Genomic DNA, 17,912 nt, shown 5'->3' on the forward strand with positions numbered 1-17,912 from the left:
GGCTAAAATGGACGAGATTCAGATGGATGCCACAATAGGACAAAAGAAATTGTGTCTGATTTTCCATTATATCCGACGTAAGTAAGATGCAATTACACGAGTTGAACGATGATAAAGTAAATAGTAGCATATCCAAATGATTTAGTCTCTGGATCTTGCAAATACGAAAAAGTAAAAGTTGTTTGGAAAATATACTGACTATTGAAGAAATGTGGTTATCAAATAGTATCAACTATCAAGCGAACATTAGGTCTCTATTTACAACAAATTCAAGCAAACGAGGAGGCCTTGCTAAAAGACCTAAATCTTGTTAAATTGTAACGCTGAGATGTTTAACATTTGAAGATCTTTTTTTTTTGGGCTAATAAAGTAGATATATATTATTTATAGTTAATTCGGATCACTATATATTGAATCGTTTTAAAACCGATACTTGTGTGTCTCATCGTTAAAGTTGAGTGATTTTTTGGCAATACAAAACAGTTAAATGATTTTGGTGCAATAAGTTAAATAAGATAAAAATCTATATAATATAAGCTGTATAGATAGGTGATGTAGTGACACTTTCTGGCCAGCTATCATTCCTATTTATCTTTTTTTGGCCTTTTCGTCACTTTTTTTAATTTTTTATTTTAAAAATCATCTCCATAGCTTAATCTTCATAACTTCTACTTATTAAGAATTAATTAGTAGTATCCATAACACCCAAGCCTATCATGGTAATAACCCCCAAATGAATTAATATGCAAATTTATGAGCACTTTATTTGTCATCTAACGTGGAAGACTTTGTTTGATATTTTTTTTGGAAAACTTTGTTTGATTTCTGCTAACCTTTGTTTGTTGATTAGAAAGTTCAGATTTATTTCTATTTTTTTTAAATAAGAGATTCACATAACTCATAAAAAATAAAATTAAACACAAACTAACTATTAAGCTCCTGCCCGTTTGCTTTCTCTGAGGGTGTGTTCGGTATGGAGGAAAACATTTTCCAGAAAATGTTTTCCAATTTTCTCATGTTCGTTTGGTTAAAAATTTTAAAAAATATTTTCTTTTGGAAAACAATTTCCTCAAAATTGGGGAAAATGACTTCCTAATAAAAGTAAAAAAAGCTTCACAAGTTCATTCCACCAACCAACCAACCCCAACCACTCCCAACCCCCCACCACCCCCACACCACCCCCACCCACCACCCCATCCCTCCCCCCACCCACGCCCAAAAATAAATTTTTGACATTATTTTTTATTTTTTGCACCCCCCAACCCCGCACCCTACCACCCCCCCCCCATTGCCAAAAAATATTTTTTGAAAAAAAAGTTTTTTTTTTTGCACCCCACCCCGGTAAAGAAAAAAAAATTAATATTTTTGAAAAAAAAGTTTTGACATTTTTTTGGTTTTTTCCCACCCCCCAACCCCCACTCTACCCCCCGACAAAAAAATTAATATTTTTGAAAAAAAAGTTTTGACAATTTTTTTTGTTTTTTTTACCCCAACCCCACCCCACTCCGCACCCTAAAAATATTTTTTTTTGGAAAAAAAAAGTTTTGACATTTGTTTTGTTTTTGCCCCACCACCGCTACCCCTACCCAACCCCCCCCCCCCCACAAAAAAAAATTAATATTTTTGAAAAAAAAAGTTTTGCAATTTTTTTTTTTTTGCACCCCCACCCTACCCCCACCCCACCCCATCCCTCACCCCACCCCCCCCTAAAAATATTTTTTGAAAAAAAGTTTTGACATTTGTTTTGGTTTTTTTTGCACCCCATCGCCTATCGCCCCCCTCCAAAAAATTGAAAAAAGTTGACAATTATAAAAATTGAATGTTTAGCATGGTTAAAAAATTAAAACTTTTGAGGGTGGTGATGGGGTATTGGGGTGGTGAAAAGATTTTTTTTTTGGGTAGGGGTTGTAGAAACCCAAAAAAACAATAAAAACTTCAAAAAAAAAATGTTGGAGGGGAGGAAGGGTACAGTGTGGTATGGGTTCAGCATAAAGGGGAGAGGGGGGGGGGTGATGGGGATAATGATCGTAGAAAATTAGTAAAAAAATTAAAAACTTCAAAAAAAAATGTTGGGGGGGGGGGTGCGTGGGTGGGGAAGGGTAGGATGCGGGGGGAAGGGGTGGTTGGATCGGAGTGGTTGGGGGTGGGGGTGCAAAAACAAAAAACAAAAAAAAAATGGAGGGGGGGGTGGGGCGTAGGGGTGGGTGGGTGGGTGAGTGCGGGGTGGCGGGTATGGGGTTGGATTGGAGTTGGAGTTGGAGTGTTGGAGTGGGGGTAAAAACAAAACAAAAAACCAAAGAATTTTTTTTTTTGAGGGGGAGGGTGCAGGGCATGCGGGGGTGCGTGGGAGTGGCATGTAAAGGGGGATGGGGGTATGGGGTTGGGTTGGAGTTGGTGAGGCTTGATGAGTATTTTCCTGAAACGTTTTCTATCAACATTTAAAAATAAATAAAATAAATTCACTTATTTTCCACTACCCAAACAAACAAAAAAAAATAAGTGGAAATTACTTATTTCAGGGAAAAATATTTTCTCCACACCGAACACACTAAGAAAATCAAAAATCACCGGCCCTTTGATTTTTCGTATCAGTTACAAAAGTGATTTTATGAATTGGTGTTATTTAGGAATTTTCCATTATTTATGAACAAAACCTAAAATGAATGGAAGGAGAGGTGTCTTTTTCTCTCTAAAAGCATGTCCATAAGCTTGAGCATCTATGCTATCAAAGGCAACCGGGAACTAACTGCTTACAAAAAAAAAAAAGGTATGAGAGGCTTATATCTGGTTTTAATTTTCTATTATGCTTTTATATCGTTTTCCTTACACATTTGTTTTCTTAAGTTCATTTTTAAGCATTCCTTATTTAATTGTTATTTAAGGTGATATAAAAAGAAAGTTGGCAAAGCACGATCATTTTTCTTGGTGGCAGTACTAATAAACTTGAAGCTATATTGCGAGTCGCCGGATAAGAATAGTATTTATATAACATTCTTAAGCTGGATTCTTTTTCCAACTAATAGAGAAGATTGCACTGGGTACAAAAGATTACCGCTTCTTTCTATGATAATTCTTTGTTTGGTCAAAGATCGTATGGTGAATTGGCTAGATAAGTTTTTTTTTTTTAATCCCTCTTACATTCAAATGTTTAACTATCAGCAAAAGTGTTTGCTTCGTCAAGGTAAACTCTAATTATGTCGTCGTTCAAAATTCATCCATAGGTTATATCATAATTTTTAAAATTTGAATAGCATTTATAAATATACGATCAATTTTCTGTTGCTTATTTCAATATCAACTTTACATAGTATAGCAACCAGGTATGCACTCTAATAAGAAAATTTCAGCTATTTCTAAATTTGTAATGGAAGGCCGGCAAGAGGTGCTAGAAGTCCTATGATTTTGTTGCAAATTAAAAAATTTATACTTCCTTTGTATAATTTTTCATCTTCTCAATGTACCACTAATAATAATTAACTATACATTTTATTTGCAAGCCAAAGTATAAATTAACCCAACGATAATTTAGTTGTAAGCCTATTTGGTTTCATAGAAGAGAAAAACAGTGTCTAAATTCTTTATTCACGTGTTCGTCTTAGGAACGTGACGTGGCACAAACCTTTTGTTCTTTTACATTTTTCCTCAAGCATTTTGATCCTTTTCTTCTCCTAAATAAATGTGATTAATTTATATGAAATTTATTAATAAAAGAGAATAACTTCCCTCTTCCCCTCTTTTTCGTTTTTGTATTTCTTTTTTTGCTTTGTGCTTAGGGGGCTCTGAGTTATTGTGATCTAGATTTCCTTTTAATTTTGTTTCAAGCCCATGTTCTTAGAAAAGGGTTCACGCCTAACAAACTATTGATATGTTTTTATTTTTTTGTTTTCTTTTTCAGGTCCGTGCGCTCTTCTGAGCGTTCTATTCAATTCATTGGCTTATGTAAGTATCATGAGAATTTTTAGTAAGTTTTAATATATTGTAAAATCAATTCTTTAGTTATTAGTGAGAGTAGGACTATTTTTTAAAATGTTTCTTTATGTTTTCTTTTTTGTTTAGTTAATGGGTGTGCAATTTTCATAATTTTCTTAAATTTATGTACTTTGTGTTTTGGGGTTATGTAACTTTGACGATCTCAGTGAGAGGTTTAAGGCTAATAAGTATGCATTACGTCCTTATTATTTTTTTCTTTTCCTTTTCCTCCGTATTTCTTTCCATTTTTTAGTGGATTTATAATTTTTATGCTTATTAGCATGATAGTTTTTTTTTTTTTTGCATTTATATTGTAAATTATAATATATATTTTTTTGGTAAAATAAATATTTTAGACTAAATTAATGTAGGAATTAATAGTTATACCTTTTATTTTACTTCCCATCAATAGGTGTATTTTTCTTCTCCATTTAATCTATGTTCTTTATGTTTGTATGAGAATTTTTTATGACTGCAAAGCGCGGTCAAGTACACTAGTAAGTGATTGATACCTGCAATTACTGTGTTCTAAATAGTTGAGCGCTTCTACTAGGAAATACTGTATAGCGATTACACTTTTTTTCCCACCATAGATATTACAGGTTTAGAAATCCCAATTGCTGCATCATATTCTTTTAAATAACAAAATTTCTAAATAAAAGCAATGTAAAAGGATCCATATAGTTAGAGAACAAGCACTTTTCCATCAACACAAAGATATATAGGATCCACAGTTAGAAAATACACACTCTTCTATAAATACAAAGATATAAATGTACATTCATGTTGTCTTGTAGATACAAATCCATACAGAGTGTCCATTATATCCAACTAGCAAACAAAAGAAAAACAACCACATTACACAGTTCGTTTCATACTGCACGAGAAACCAAACAATTCAACTAAATGAAAGCCAACTGTTATTTCTGATTTTTCTTATTTCCCATGGTAATAGTAGTAGTAGAGTACTACTCAATCTCCTGCATGGAAGTAATCACAAACAAGCAAACCAAGAAAGGTACCAGCAATGAGCAGAAACACCAAGCAACAGCTCCAAAAGCCAGAACCAACATGCGACGATTAATACAAGCAAACATTATTAGCTAGAGAACAATACTCTAGCAATCAAAAGAAAGAGTCTTCTGAATCTTATAGTCAAGCGACTTTCTCAAATTCGCAAGCTGAATGTTATCTTGCTCAATGGAGTCATCATCCCAATTCAAATCATTAACCCCAGCCATTAGTGCCACTATATCCTTTTCAACCTCTTCTTTTCTTTCTAAATGATCTCCATCATACACCACCAATTCTTTGCTCCCAGGTGCCAATGGTGTTTTCAAATCTTTTTTGCACACCAGATGAATTCCACACCTCCTCACCTTGGTCCATGGCTCTTGTCTCAGGCTAATTGAAAGGCAACCACAAACCTTAGTCCAATCTTCTGTCGTGCATTCGGGGAAGAGGAGACGAAAAAGATGGAATGAGATATAAGCTATCCACAAGTGGTCTGATTCGTAGTCCTCCCCCATCTTTGAAGCAGCAGACGCTGGGGCACTTTCATATGCGTATTCTCTGTGGTTTGGGCTTATCAACTTGAAGGTAACACCTAGCTTTGATTTTGGAACAAGGAGCTCGAAAACAAAAGAGAATGCCACCCCTGCAATGTTATCTTGCCAATCTGTAGGTAGCTGGACTGAGATCGAGCGACCCATTTTTTGATAACCAAACCAATCCGGGATTTTTCCTCCAGCAATCACTATACTAAATTGACCATATATGGTGGAGTGACCCTGTTGCGCAAGTAGCAAATTCAAACTCTTGATACTTTATTTTGAAACATAGTGATTTTATAAATTCAAGCAGTTCTGAAATAGTACCCTGGAGACATACCTGGAGAAGCAAATGCAGCAACAAATCCGCAGCACGAATGCTGGATTTTTGGCTTTGTTGGTCCAATTTTAAACAATTGAAAAACGAGACCTTCCTCAAGAATGCATGTTGAGGAGAAAGATTTCCAAGACTCTGCAAGGAAAGGCACTCATTTGCCTCTATCACTTCAATACTCCAGGGAAGATCAGGCAAAGCTTCAAGGCTCTTGCACTCGTCCAATTTCAGGACCTTGAATTGCGGGAGTCCAGATATTCTTGAAGGAAATTTAATAAAATTATTTTGGCTCAAATTTAACTCCTCCAATGAGGATAACTGCCAAATATCAGGAGCTATTTCATCTACCAAATCAGAGTCGCTAAGATCTAATTTCTTCAAGATAGACAAACCAGATAATGATGGTCGTGATACTTCGGCTTCTTATTTTTAGCATTTGAACGTCTTGTGATGCGCTTGACATTTGGCAGTGAAGTTAACTTTAAATTCAAGTGAAAGCTAAAACTGTTTTGCCAGAATGTTTTATCCTTTTGCTTTTTCTTGCATCCACTGAAAGAAAGGATTTTCAAATTTCCCATCTCAGAGACAGTTGATGGAAGCTTGATAATTGCAGTTCCATCTAGAAGTAGTTCTTCTAAAGTTTCCAATTGACCAAGGGTTTCTGGCAATGTCTCAAGTTTTGAACAGCCAGAGAGATTAAGAGTCCTGAGACATCTCAAACCACAAATGCTGTAAGTTATACTTTCCAGATCTTTGCAATTACTGAGGTTTATGGAGACAAGGCCACTGAGATTTATGATGGACTCGGGTATCTCTTTAATCGCAGTCCCTTCCAAGTGAAGTTCCGAAAGCTTTGGCATTAAGCCTATGATTTGAGGAAAACTTTCAAGTTTTGTGCAGTCCCAGAGAAGAAGTTTTTCCAAAGACTCGAGATGGATGCATTTCGAAAGACTCCTTAGCTTTGAGCAGTGAGACAAATTCAAGTACTGAAGCCTTGTAAGAGCTCCTAGTGATTCGTGAACTCCTTCCAGGTTCTTACAGTTGCTCAGGTTCAACTTTTCAAGATATGGCATTTGCCCCAAGTTTGGAGTGCTAATTAACCCTTTGGAGTAGCTGAGGTTCAAATACTTCAGCTTGTCAAGATACTGTTTGAATCAGGAAACAGATAAAGAGTGAGAAATTAAACAATGAGATTAAAAAATCTTTTTAACATCACATGACTCTTTTCATTTTGTGGGAAAAGTAAGCCTTTGGTGAAATAAGTGACTTCGTTTGCCTGATTGCAAGAGATTAATGAACACTCAAGTTAGGGTATATATTTAGTTTGTAATGTATTTGACTTCAGTTATTTTTTAAGATTGAACACTGAAAGTTAGCTTTACAATGGTTGTCACTCTAACAAAGAAAAGTAAGTACAAACAATGAAGAAAAACAAGGGAACAATGTTTAAGAGGAAAAGGTACCTTATCTTCTGGCCAAAGTTGTGAAATTTGGCCATGAATTAGTGTAAGTCCAACAAGCTTTTCTCCACAAAGTCTTGTGGAAGTGAGGTTGAAGGGAAATTGTGCCAATTCAGCCATTGTAACTCATTTGGAAGATACCTTGGACCTTTACGGAAGTAAGCATTCTGGATTTTCAGAAGCCGTAGATTTTCCATACCCTTTAATGCTTGTGATCCTAAGTTCATCCTCTGCTTATCAGGGTACGCTAATATTATTCCCTCAATTGCTGCTGTACCCTACACATTTAATAAGAGAAGTTACAAGTAATTTTTATTATGACGGAAGTAAATTGTCAAAAAGACTTATTCAGTTTATGTCAATGACTCTCTAGATGTAGTTCAATATATCAACCATGTAGTGTAAACTTACTGATTTCTTTGACATAACATCACATATGTCGTCAGGAATCCACAACCTGCTGTATCTCTCTTTATTTGGTCCATGGCGAACCATGTACCAAGCAGTTTCTTGAACTAAATCATGCATCTGGAACCTGTCATCATCAGATTTGGATAAAAGTGATCTTTGAATAAGTACCGGCACTCCAATTTCAGGTTTGAAACCGAAAGCAAGAAGTTTTCTGGTGACAGGCTCTATTCGTTTCCCCTTGAAGAAACAAGCAATATCGAGCAATATTTGCTTATCTAGATCGCTCAATGCATCAATGCTCAATTTAAGTTTCCCTATCACATCATCATGGGGAATTTCTTTCAGCCTCCTCAACTCGCTCTCCCATTCTGCTTTTGCTCTTTTGTGTAGAAACGAACCCAAAACTTTGAGAGCCAGCGGTAGGCCCCAAGCACATTGCACGACATGCGGCGCCAGTTCATAAAAATCACCTTCCGGTTCACCTCCCTTGAAGGCAAACTTGTTGAAGAGCATCAAAGCCTCATTACTCCCTAAAGGGCTAACTTCATACACTTGATCCACTCCGTGAGACAATAGCAATTGCCTGTTTCTAGTGGTGATGATGATTCTGCTCCCAGCTCCAAACCATTCGTGCTTTCCGGCCAAACTGTCTATCTGCTCATCCTTATCCACGTCGTCAAGAACAACCATCACTCTTTTATAGCTCAACCTGTTCATCAGCAAATTGGTGCTGGTATAAAGATTGTCTTTAGTCTCTTTCAATGTCTCAGATAACATTTTTTCTCTCAAAGCCTGCATTCCGAATTTTGTTGAAACTTCTCTAACATTATCAAGAAAGCAGCTACCTTCAAACTCTTCTTGAAGTTGATCGAAAACAGCTAGTGCGATTGTTGATTTGCCAATGCCGCCCATACCCCATATCCCAATTGTGCGAACATCTGCCTCAGAATGCATATTCAACATAGATACGACTTTTTGCACGTGGGGCTCTATGCCCACTAAATGGTCAGCAACTTTAGGTCGTATACGGCCCAATCTTTTCAAAATTGTCACAGCAATTTGTCTAATGCACCTTGATTCATGTCTGAAAGAAACATCATGAAGTATCAGATTTGCAATCCAAATTGTTAACAGATGCATGATGCAGTTCGATTTCCCTTGAATTCAAATTTCAAGTAAAATGTCCAGGTTTTATCCAAGATTAACTAAGAAAAATGCAAAACGAAACACTTTAATTTTGAGTCCGACGTATTGAACACTAGTCGAAGATATACCTATTGGCTATTGGACTCACAATCAAGGCATATTAAAATGTACTTCACCTCTCTTCTATTATCTCCGTCATCCTCCTCCTACCATCACCACCATACCACTGCAGCCACCACTTCCAGTGGCTTTTTGATTATAGAAACAAAAGATTCACATTTTTTCTGTTTGAAGGATATAAGAGTACACATCAAAGGACCTACAGTTTCAGCTTAAGTTCCGGTGTATGGAAGAGGACGCGATGCATACACCCCAATGCGCACCCAAAGGGTAACCATTGCGGGTTTTCCGGGTTCCATAAAAAAATCACTTAAATTAGACGTAGGTAATCTATATATTATTAAAAAGAGGAAAGTTTGCAATAGAATTGTGACAAGTGGCAGCACAAGAGAATGCCATGTGTTAGTTTTAGGACAAAATTAGTTAATTAGGTAATTTTAGTTATTATTTTAAATTAAAAATAATAATTAAATTAAAAATAATAACATATCTTTTTTTTAAGTAGTGGTTGTACACAATTTTTCACAAAACTGAACAGTTAGTTTTTATATGAGTAGTGGTCTTGAAGGCCACGTTTTGCATATTCTTCCAACTTTGAATTTATTTTTGTTTTAATAAATTAGAATGAGTTTGAATTATAATTAAAATCCTAACAAGGTAAAATCGACTAATTTTAGTTATTAGTTATTTTTTTTAGATTAAAAATAATAAAATATCTTTTTTTTTTTTTAAGTAGTGGTTGTACACAATTTTTAACAAAAGCTGAAGTTTAGTTTTTATATAAGTAGTGGTCTTGAAGACCACGTTTTGCATATTCTTCCAACTTTGAATTTCTTTTGTTTTAATAAATTAGAATGAGTTCGAATTATAATTAAAATCCTAACAAGTTGCTAAAAAATATATAACTAATCGTAGACAAAAAAAAAAAAAAAAAGCACAAAATTAGCTTAAATGGGTTTTACAATATGAGACAGAGATAAAAGGACGTGCGACATGCGACGTGCTCCCAATTTCTCACAACGTGTACGGGTTTTTCAAATTTCGAGTCTTCCTAAAAAATTCTTTTACCTTAATCCCAATAATTAACCCTGCCCAAAAAACACACAACAAATACAACCAACCGATGAGGAGAGAGAATTAATAGATGCAAGTAGTCTTCATCATCTTGTTGATTTATGGAGGGAGGCAAGTATTCATCAGTACATAGGACTCTTCATTCTGACTAATTACCATTTCGATTTCAACAAGTTGGTTTTTTTTTACGAGTTTGTTCGAGGATTCAATTTGATGGGTTATTTTCATAATCCATGATTGTTTACGGTTTTGTTGTTCTTTTAAGAATTTTTGAAGGTTCAGAGTTTATTTTTGGGTAATTTTATTCACAGGTTTTATCTCGGTTCAACTTCATCAAGTTAGTTTTCCTCTTTACATTTGTTCAAGGTTCAATTCTTATGGGTATTATTAATTTATGCTAATGGTTGAGTGTTTATTTGTTTTTAATTTTGGCATTTTGAAGAGAGATGTTGGGAGAACTCGTATCACCGGCTTTAGTGTATGTGATTCTAATTTTAGGAATCTTTGCGGGGCTTCTGTTTTAGAGAATTGAAGGTCAATGAAAGCATCTAATGGTGTGCATCGAGTGAAGCTTGAATACAAGGTTTAACTAATCGGTTGCGTCTTATTATGATTAACTTTTGGAATACTATCGAGAGAAAAAAAGAGATGAAAAAATGTGTAGAAATAGCATATCAATCCTTTTTAATCGAGAATTATCTCTTTTTACTTTAGTGACAATTTATTTTCTCGATTGTTTGGCTATAACTCACATTTGTTGCTGTGGTGTATTTCGAGTGCTTTTTTTGTGATTGTTTCGAACTCCCGTATGTTGTTATGGGCCGCTTCTCGTGTCGGATTATGTTTTTGGATTCATCTATAGCAATTAGGCATATGTATTTGCTTGGACAAGGTACTTCCGTGCGGATCTATGACATTGTTATATCTTTATCTAAGAGCCATCCAACTGACTTTCTCGCTTAAGAGCCGTCAATGACTCTCTCTATATTTTATTTTATTCTTGCAAGGCGATTGGATTACGAAGCTTGTATGACCTCTTTACTAGGTCGTGGACACAGTTGGCAGTTACCGATACAAATGATTGGAAAAAGCATGGCGGGGTATGTTCCCACTTTCATGGGCTGAAGGTTAATATAATAATTCGAGAGATTATGTCGTTTTGTTGTCGGTTTTTGAGTTTTAGATTCATTAATTTCATTTTAAGATGAAGCTTCATTAGTTGTCATACAATCTTTTGATAGTTTCACGATACAAAGGCACGTAAAAATTACCTAGAAGATGTGATACGTGTCATATTTCATTTCACAAATTCTTCTAATGGACTACTTAAGACAAAAACATTCTCCTAAATGAACCTTACAACTACAAAATTTTAATAGGTCATTAAACTAGAAAATAAAACATTTAGTATTTTTCTTCCTATTAGTTGTGAACTTGTGGTGGTCTTTTTGGGTATTTTCATCAATGCCTTTACAAAGTTTATATTTTTATTTTTCAAGAACTACACTTCATCATGAAGTGTGTTACGTGCACTATTCAATGTATACTTTCATTTCATTTATATTTCAAAATACATTGGAGAACATATATAAATGTAATTCTTTTTGTAGCTAATAATGGTTCTATTTTTTGATTTCTGATAAGCTTAATTTTTGGCCTTTACTTCCACATTTGCTTATAATGGTTCTATATGTATGTGTGTGTGTGTGTGAAGGTTTAGTTTTGGTCTCTCTTGCATATTATAAGGTGATCATTGTCTTTTTGGTCCTACAACCATTTTCTTTTTCTACACCATATTTAATTTGTAGTCTTGAAAGGTTGCTTAGGTGATCTGAGGAGATAGTGGTTTCTTCCATATCTTAGTCATTTTATTTATCAAAATACCTTACATGTAGCATTAATGATTATGACCTTTGGAACATCCAATATGGTGATAGTTCCTCGTAGAGCAAGTTCATAGTTTTTGTCTTTAGTTTAATCTTTGGAACGTCAACTTGCATTATTTATTATGTTTTATTTGTTCAAATTTTATTCTGTGTTTCACAGAGGATCAAAGTCAATGGTGAATTTCTCTGCTTTAGAAGGTAGTTTAGGTAGTTTGTGGTGCTTTAGAAGGTAGTCTAAGTAGTGTATGAAGGTCACGCTGGCATGTTGAGCAGGTATTGATTAATTGGCCTATAAACCTTATTGAGCAAAGAGTTTTCTTCTTAGATTATATTCCTACGAAATTCGTTTTTATGCTCTTTAAGGCAATATAGAATCACCTAGGAGACAAAAACATTCAATAGAACCTAAAACTGTTCTTCGAACTGCATGATAATTTTTGGTCTGGAATCAAGTAAACCCTCCTATCAAATTTATCTAACTAAACATATGTTAATCATTCTCTAAATTTAAGGTTTTACGACATAGCCTAAGTAGTAGAAAATGGGTTATCACTTTTCCTTTGGAATTTATCTAACGACACATATGTTAATCATTCTACTAAAGTTAAGGTTTTACGACATAGCGTAAGTAGTAGAGAATGGGTTATCACTTTTCCTTTGGAATATAAATCTAAACAAATTAAAGGAATGGCATGTACACAAGCATAGGAACTTTTAAGAATGTGCATTGTTCCCATCATTGTATTATCACTTCAACCAAATATTTTTCCTCTGTCATGCTTGCTTAATGTTTTACATCTCCACTCTTCCCAAACCTGCCTCAAGTGTTAATACGGGTGTTCTTGATCTCGGCAAGGAAAAGTCTCAAAAACCTCCCGGAAAGCCGTCTATTCGCCTAAGACAATTGTCATCCCCGACTTAAGACCAAAGTGACACTATTACTCCTATTTTTGAGACTAGAACTAACGGATGGATCTCGTTATCAACCGTGGGAAATTTTTAAATTTCAATGCATTTTGTCGAAAGAAGGCAACTAATTCAATGTGCGTTTCAAACTTTGTATTGTATTCTTTCCGCCAAAGTTCATGTTCTTGGAGAGTTCGCTTCACCTTAAATCTCAAAGGTCTACTCTTGGCCAGTCCCCCGCTACCCAAGATAAAATGTTTGTTCAAATTCTTTTTTGAATTTTCAACTAAGGAATTGTTTGACTGCTAATTTTATGCTTTGGTTTCTGGGGTGCACGGGGCTTCTAATGAATATATGTGCGTCACCATTGACAAAGGAGAACAAGTTCACTTCGTATTTTTTGATTTTTTGCTAGAATCCGCCTAGAATTATGCTAATAAAGATAACGAGATGGCTTATTATTTGCATGCTATTATACCAACATGGTGCTTTGGGGCTTTAACTTTTTTCTTCATTTTTACTTTTTGGGATGGCAAGCCAATAGAGAAGGTAATATTTCATTCTTTGATAGCTTATACTAAAGTCTCCGGGGACACAATCAAGACCATAAATTTCACCAATAAGTATGCGGGTTTTTCTTTTTAATTATATGGAGTATAAGAGTAGGGGAAGGAGGAATGGGGGAGGATAGAGCCTCTCATTGCTTTTGCCATGGCCGAGTATATACTTCATTTATATAATTCTGTATTCCTTCCGGATATTATACAAAGGTAGTATCTTAACTTTCTCCCGTAAGGTGTCAAATAACTTCCTATTTCCTTCGATTTTCAAGGAACTTCCTACATACATATAGATTTTTCATAATAAATATGAAAAATATTCACATCATCTCTTGCAAAATGATTTTAAGTGCAACTAACAGAAGCGTTAATATACATATTAATGTAGTATGTTTCAACTTTTATGATCATAAAAGTTTATCTTTAATCCGAGGTGAACTTGCACTTAAATTTTTGAATTATACGAACGAAAAGTATAACGACCCCCAACTTGCATTCAAGAAAATATTTATGAGTTGCTTTGGAGTTTTGCAGAAGCTGCGGCAAATGTTATGAGGCCAAAAGGCCCGTTGTTATGTTTCAGGCTAAGGTGTCTGGTATATGCTTAAATTTTACAATTTCTAAGAGGAAATGTCTGAGGTGTAAGTATTTTGAGGAGACGGCGAAGAGATATTTTTTGCAATATCAAAAGTTCAACTTAGAGTTATCTATGTATGATAATTTTGTGAAGCCAATAAAAGAGCTCGATTGAGCTATAAATTCACATAGTATAATTTTATCTTATTGTCATTCAATCGAATGACATATTCCTATTTTCGAAAATATTCTTTGATTACAAATATTTGTTTCACTTATTAAGAGAAAGAAGAAGCATGTATAGAATGGTTGGAGAAGATAAATTTTCTTCAGTTGTAATAAGTATTTTGGAACTTTTTTTTTCATTAAAAATAATTGTTTCACTTATTAAGACATATAAGGAGTGTGTATAGAATAGTTGGGAGAAAATAATTTGTTTTACCTTCTTATGTTGAAATGTAGCTAATGTTCTTGGATATAGGATGTTGATTTTGTGTGTGTTTCGTAATATTTTGTTATCCTCACTTTTTTTGTACTTTAATTGATTCTCAAACCTTGCTTTTAAACTTCTATAAAAGGAAGAGTGAGCTTTGGAGGAGGGCTCATAATTTTTTACTCACAATCATATGCTCTTGCATGTTATTCTTTTCTTAATTCGAGGCCTTAAACTTTGTCTACATGCTATTGCTCATCTTATAGGTATGATATGTAATGTATGTGAAATTTACTTCTATGTAAACTCCGAACTCACTTTATCACTATGAGCATACATGATTAAGTATTAGGTCACATCCTCATGTAATATTCGGTCCTTTTCGGGAAACTTATTAGTATGAAAGATTGTAATTCATTTTTAGAATGCCATCAATTGTTTTAGTTACCGAGGCGGATCTAACTAATAAGCGATGGTTAAATCGAATTTATGGCACATACTTTCTCCCCTCTTTTTTTTTCAAACTATCCACAAGTTTAATATACTAGTATGTTTTATGCAAACAAGTCGCGTGAATAAATGTTATAGATCAGCATCAAGCCATCAAGTCAAAATGGGTCTAAGGATTTTTAGTAACTCGGTTGGTAGGCTATCTGAATTTTCACATTATTGTTAAGGGTCCGAAATCCCACGTAATCCCACCCCTACTTTCCCTTCCCCCGACCCTATGTAATAAAATTTATATTAAAAAAAAAGTCAAAACAGGGACAGATCTGCTTCTTCATAGTGAATGCATTTAAGGGCCTGTTTGGAAAGCCACCCAGGTAATTAGAATTGGGTGTAATTACACACTTTGGCCTGTTTGTTTGACCATGTAATTACACAGTTAGGTGGGAATTGGGTATAATTGAGAGGGTGTAATTACACTCTCCAATTCTCAAGGGGGGGGAGGGGGGGGGGCTGAGAATTGGGTGTAATTACACCCTGTGATTACATGGTTACTTTTTGGTTTATGTCTTTTTATTTTATTTTAATTTCTTTTCTTTTTTAATTCCTTTTTTATTTCTATTATTTAATCTCTTTTTTAATTTATTTTAATTTATTTTCTTTTCTAATTTATTTTTATTTATATTTTCATTTCTTATTTATTTTTTATTTTTCAAATATATTTTTCTTTTTATATTATTTATATTTCATTTCCTTTCTTCTCATTCCCTATATACTTCGTGTGGTTCCATGTCATTGCTCGTATTTTTTTTATTTTATTCATTTAGCATAGTGTTATTATTCTAATTTTGAAACTACATCTTTAATATTAGAAAGAATGAGTCATTAACAAACTTGGCATATAATGAGTAACGTTATTAAAGTACATTTCGTTGTGAATGAGGTTATATACTTATATTTTTTCATTTCTTTTGAATTTTAAGAGTATTTACTTATGTTACGTTGAAACTCTCTATTGGAATTTGACATAAGAGTATTATGTTAAATTTTTTTCTTTTAGATTTTGAATTTAGGTTATATTTTCGATTTTAATTTATTTGTTTTAGTAGTATTGACTTGTTATTTCACATTGCATGCTATTTATTTTTCACTTAGTTGATAGAATTTAAATGATATTTGAATAATGCTATGGAATTATATTTATAAATATTCCTTTTGTGTCAAACATTCAATCCCATGACGTTCTCACAAAAAAAAAGTATGGCTTTTAAGTTTTATAATCAATTAAAATTAAAATATTATTAATTTGAATTTATCTATCAATTATTTTTTACAATATTAGTTACAAATATATGATTATTTAATTAACATATTTTCAAGAAACAATGTGTTATTAAATAACTAATTTAATATCTTTTATAAAGGCACATATTTTTTAAATATTAAATTTTAATTTCTTATAATTGAATTTTATTTTAAATTAAACTAAACAGCACGCTTGTAATTACACTGTAATTACATTAAATAAACAAATGCGCTATCGTGTTTGAATTACAATTTTTGTAATTACTAAGCTGTGTAATTACTAGGGTAGTAATTACACCAATTCCAATTACCAGGTGGCTTTCCAAACAGACCCTAAAAGAAGAAAATTTATTAATAAGTACTAAAGTAGAACAGAAAAAACTACAACGAATAGTCAATCAACTTTCTTACTTTGACCTATTTTTCTTTTTCTTTCTGCAAATATTTCCATTCTAAATAAAATTTCCACATATTTTTTATGGTCAATATGACAACTAATCAAACTGACCAATTGAATCGAAATTAAAAGTCCAAGAGCGCATACACCACACTAAAAACAATAGGCTGTGTTTAGACCAAATTAATAGATGAATTACATGTATTTGTATATAGAATTTATCACTTAATTATGACTAATTAATAGATGAATTAGTGTTTTGTAACTTTACTTACCCATCTTCCATGTGTTGGACGTCAAATCCAGAGATGTTAGCAGCTTCATTCAAAGCATCCCTCCATGCTTGGACCTTATTGCTCTCTGCTCCCTTAAAATTTTCTTCATGTTTAGCAAAAGCTTCTTCATAACTTCCCTTCTGTTTTCTCACAACAGAAGGATCTACGGTATAAAACACAGGTATCAACGTTTGCCCCCTCTGCTTGTTGCATTCAACAATCTTCGTCAGCTCCTCCAAACACCACGACGAGTCTGCATAGTTTCTCGAGAAAATAACAACTGCAAACCTCGATTTTTCTATAGCGTTAAGGAGTTCAGGGGAAATGGATTTGCCCCTCCTTAACTCTATGTCATCTTTAAATGCGTGAATTCCCTTGTCATGCAGAGCTGTGTAGAGGTGATCAAGAAAGTTCTTTCGAGTATCCTCACCTCTAAAACTCAAGAATACGTCGTAGGACCATTGTTGAGATGTTTCATGTTGAGTGTGAGAAGAAGACGCATTGTCTTCTATGTCCATTGTAATGGCCGAGGAATTTAGAATGCTTGCATCTGCAAACCACGCATAGAAGAGAAGAAGTTGTTTGATTTGCTAATAGGCTGATATTATCTACCTATCTATTTATAGAGGAAATTGGATGCAACTTCCCTTTGAAGATTGTTCCTTCTCTTGATGTTTCTTTTATAAGCTTAATTTCCTTTATCACTTGTGCGAAACTTTTCTAAAACAAACGCCTTATACAAGGGAAAATTTTCAGACAATTTCCTTACACCATAAATATACGTAATTTAACCTGTTATTATCAGTTTATACTTATTAAACAAATTACTTGCATTTAAGTACTTTTAACGTGACATGATGATCTATAAAATCTTTACACCGTTTGTATATAAAACTTAAACTCCTAAGTAAGTAATACTTACAGTTCATATTATCTTTCGGGTTAGAAACAAATTAATCTTTTTTGGAAATTAAATATCTACAAATTGAGATCAAATATGTACAACATTTGAAATAAGTGTACAATATGAAATACCTTTCGGGTTAGAAACAAAAAGCTCATA

General features: G+C 33.8%; 1 pseudogene; it reads right to left on the minus strand.

Annotated features, from left to right (window-relative positions):
• Positions 1–4,672: 4,672 nt before the first annotated feature.
• LOC132047615 (TMV resistance protein N-like) lies at positions 4,673–17,507 on the minus strand (annotated as a pseudogene).
• Positions 17,508–17,912: the final 405 nt, after the last annotated feature.

Source organism: Lycium ferocissimum, chromosome 2 (assembly GCF_029784015.1).
Source record: "Lycium ferocissimum isolate CSIRO_LF1 chromosome 2, AGI_CSIRO_Lferr_CH_V1, whole genome shotgun sequence".
In the NCBI taxonomy this organism is placed as follows: Eukaryota; Viridiplantae; Streptophyta; class Magnoliopsida; order Solanales; family Solanaceae; genus Lycium; species Lycium ferocissimum.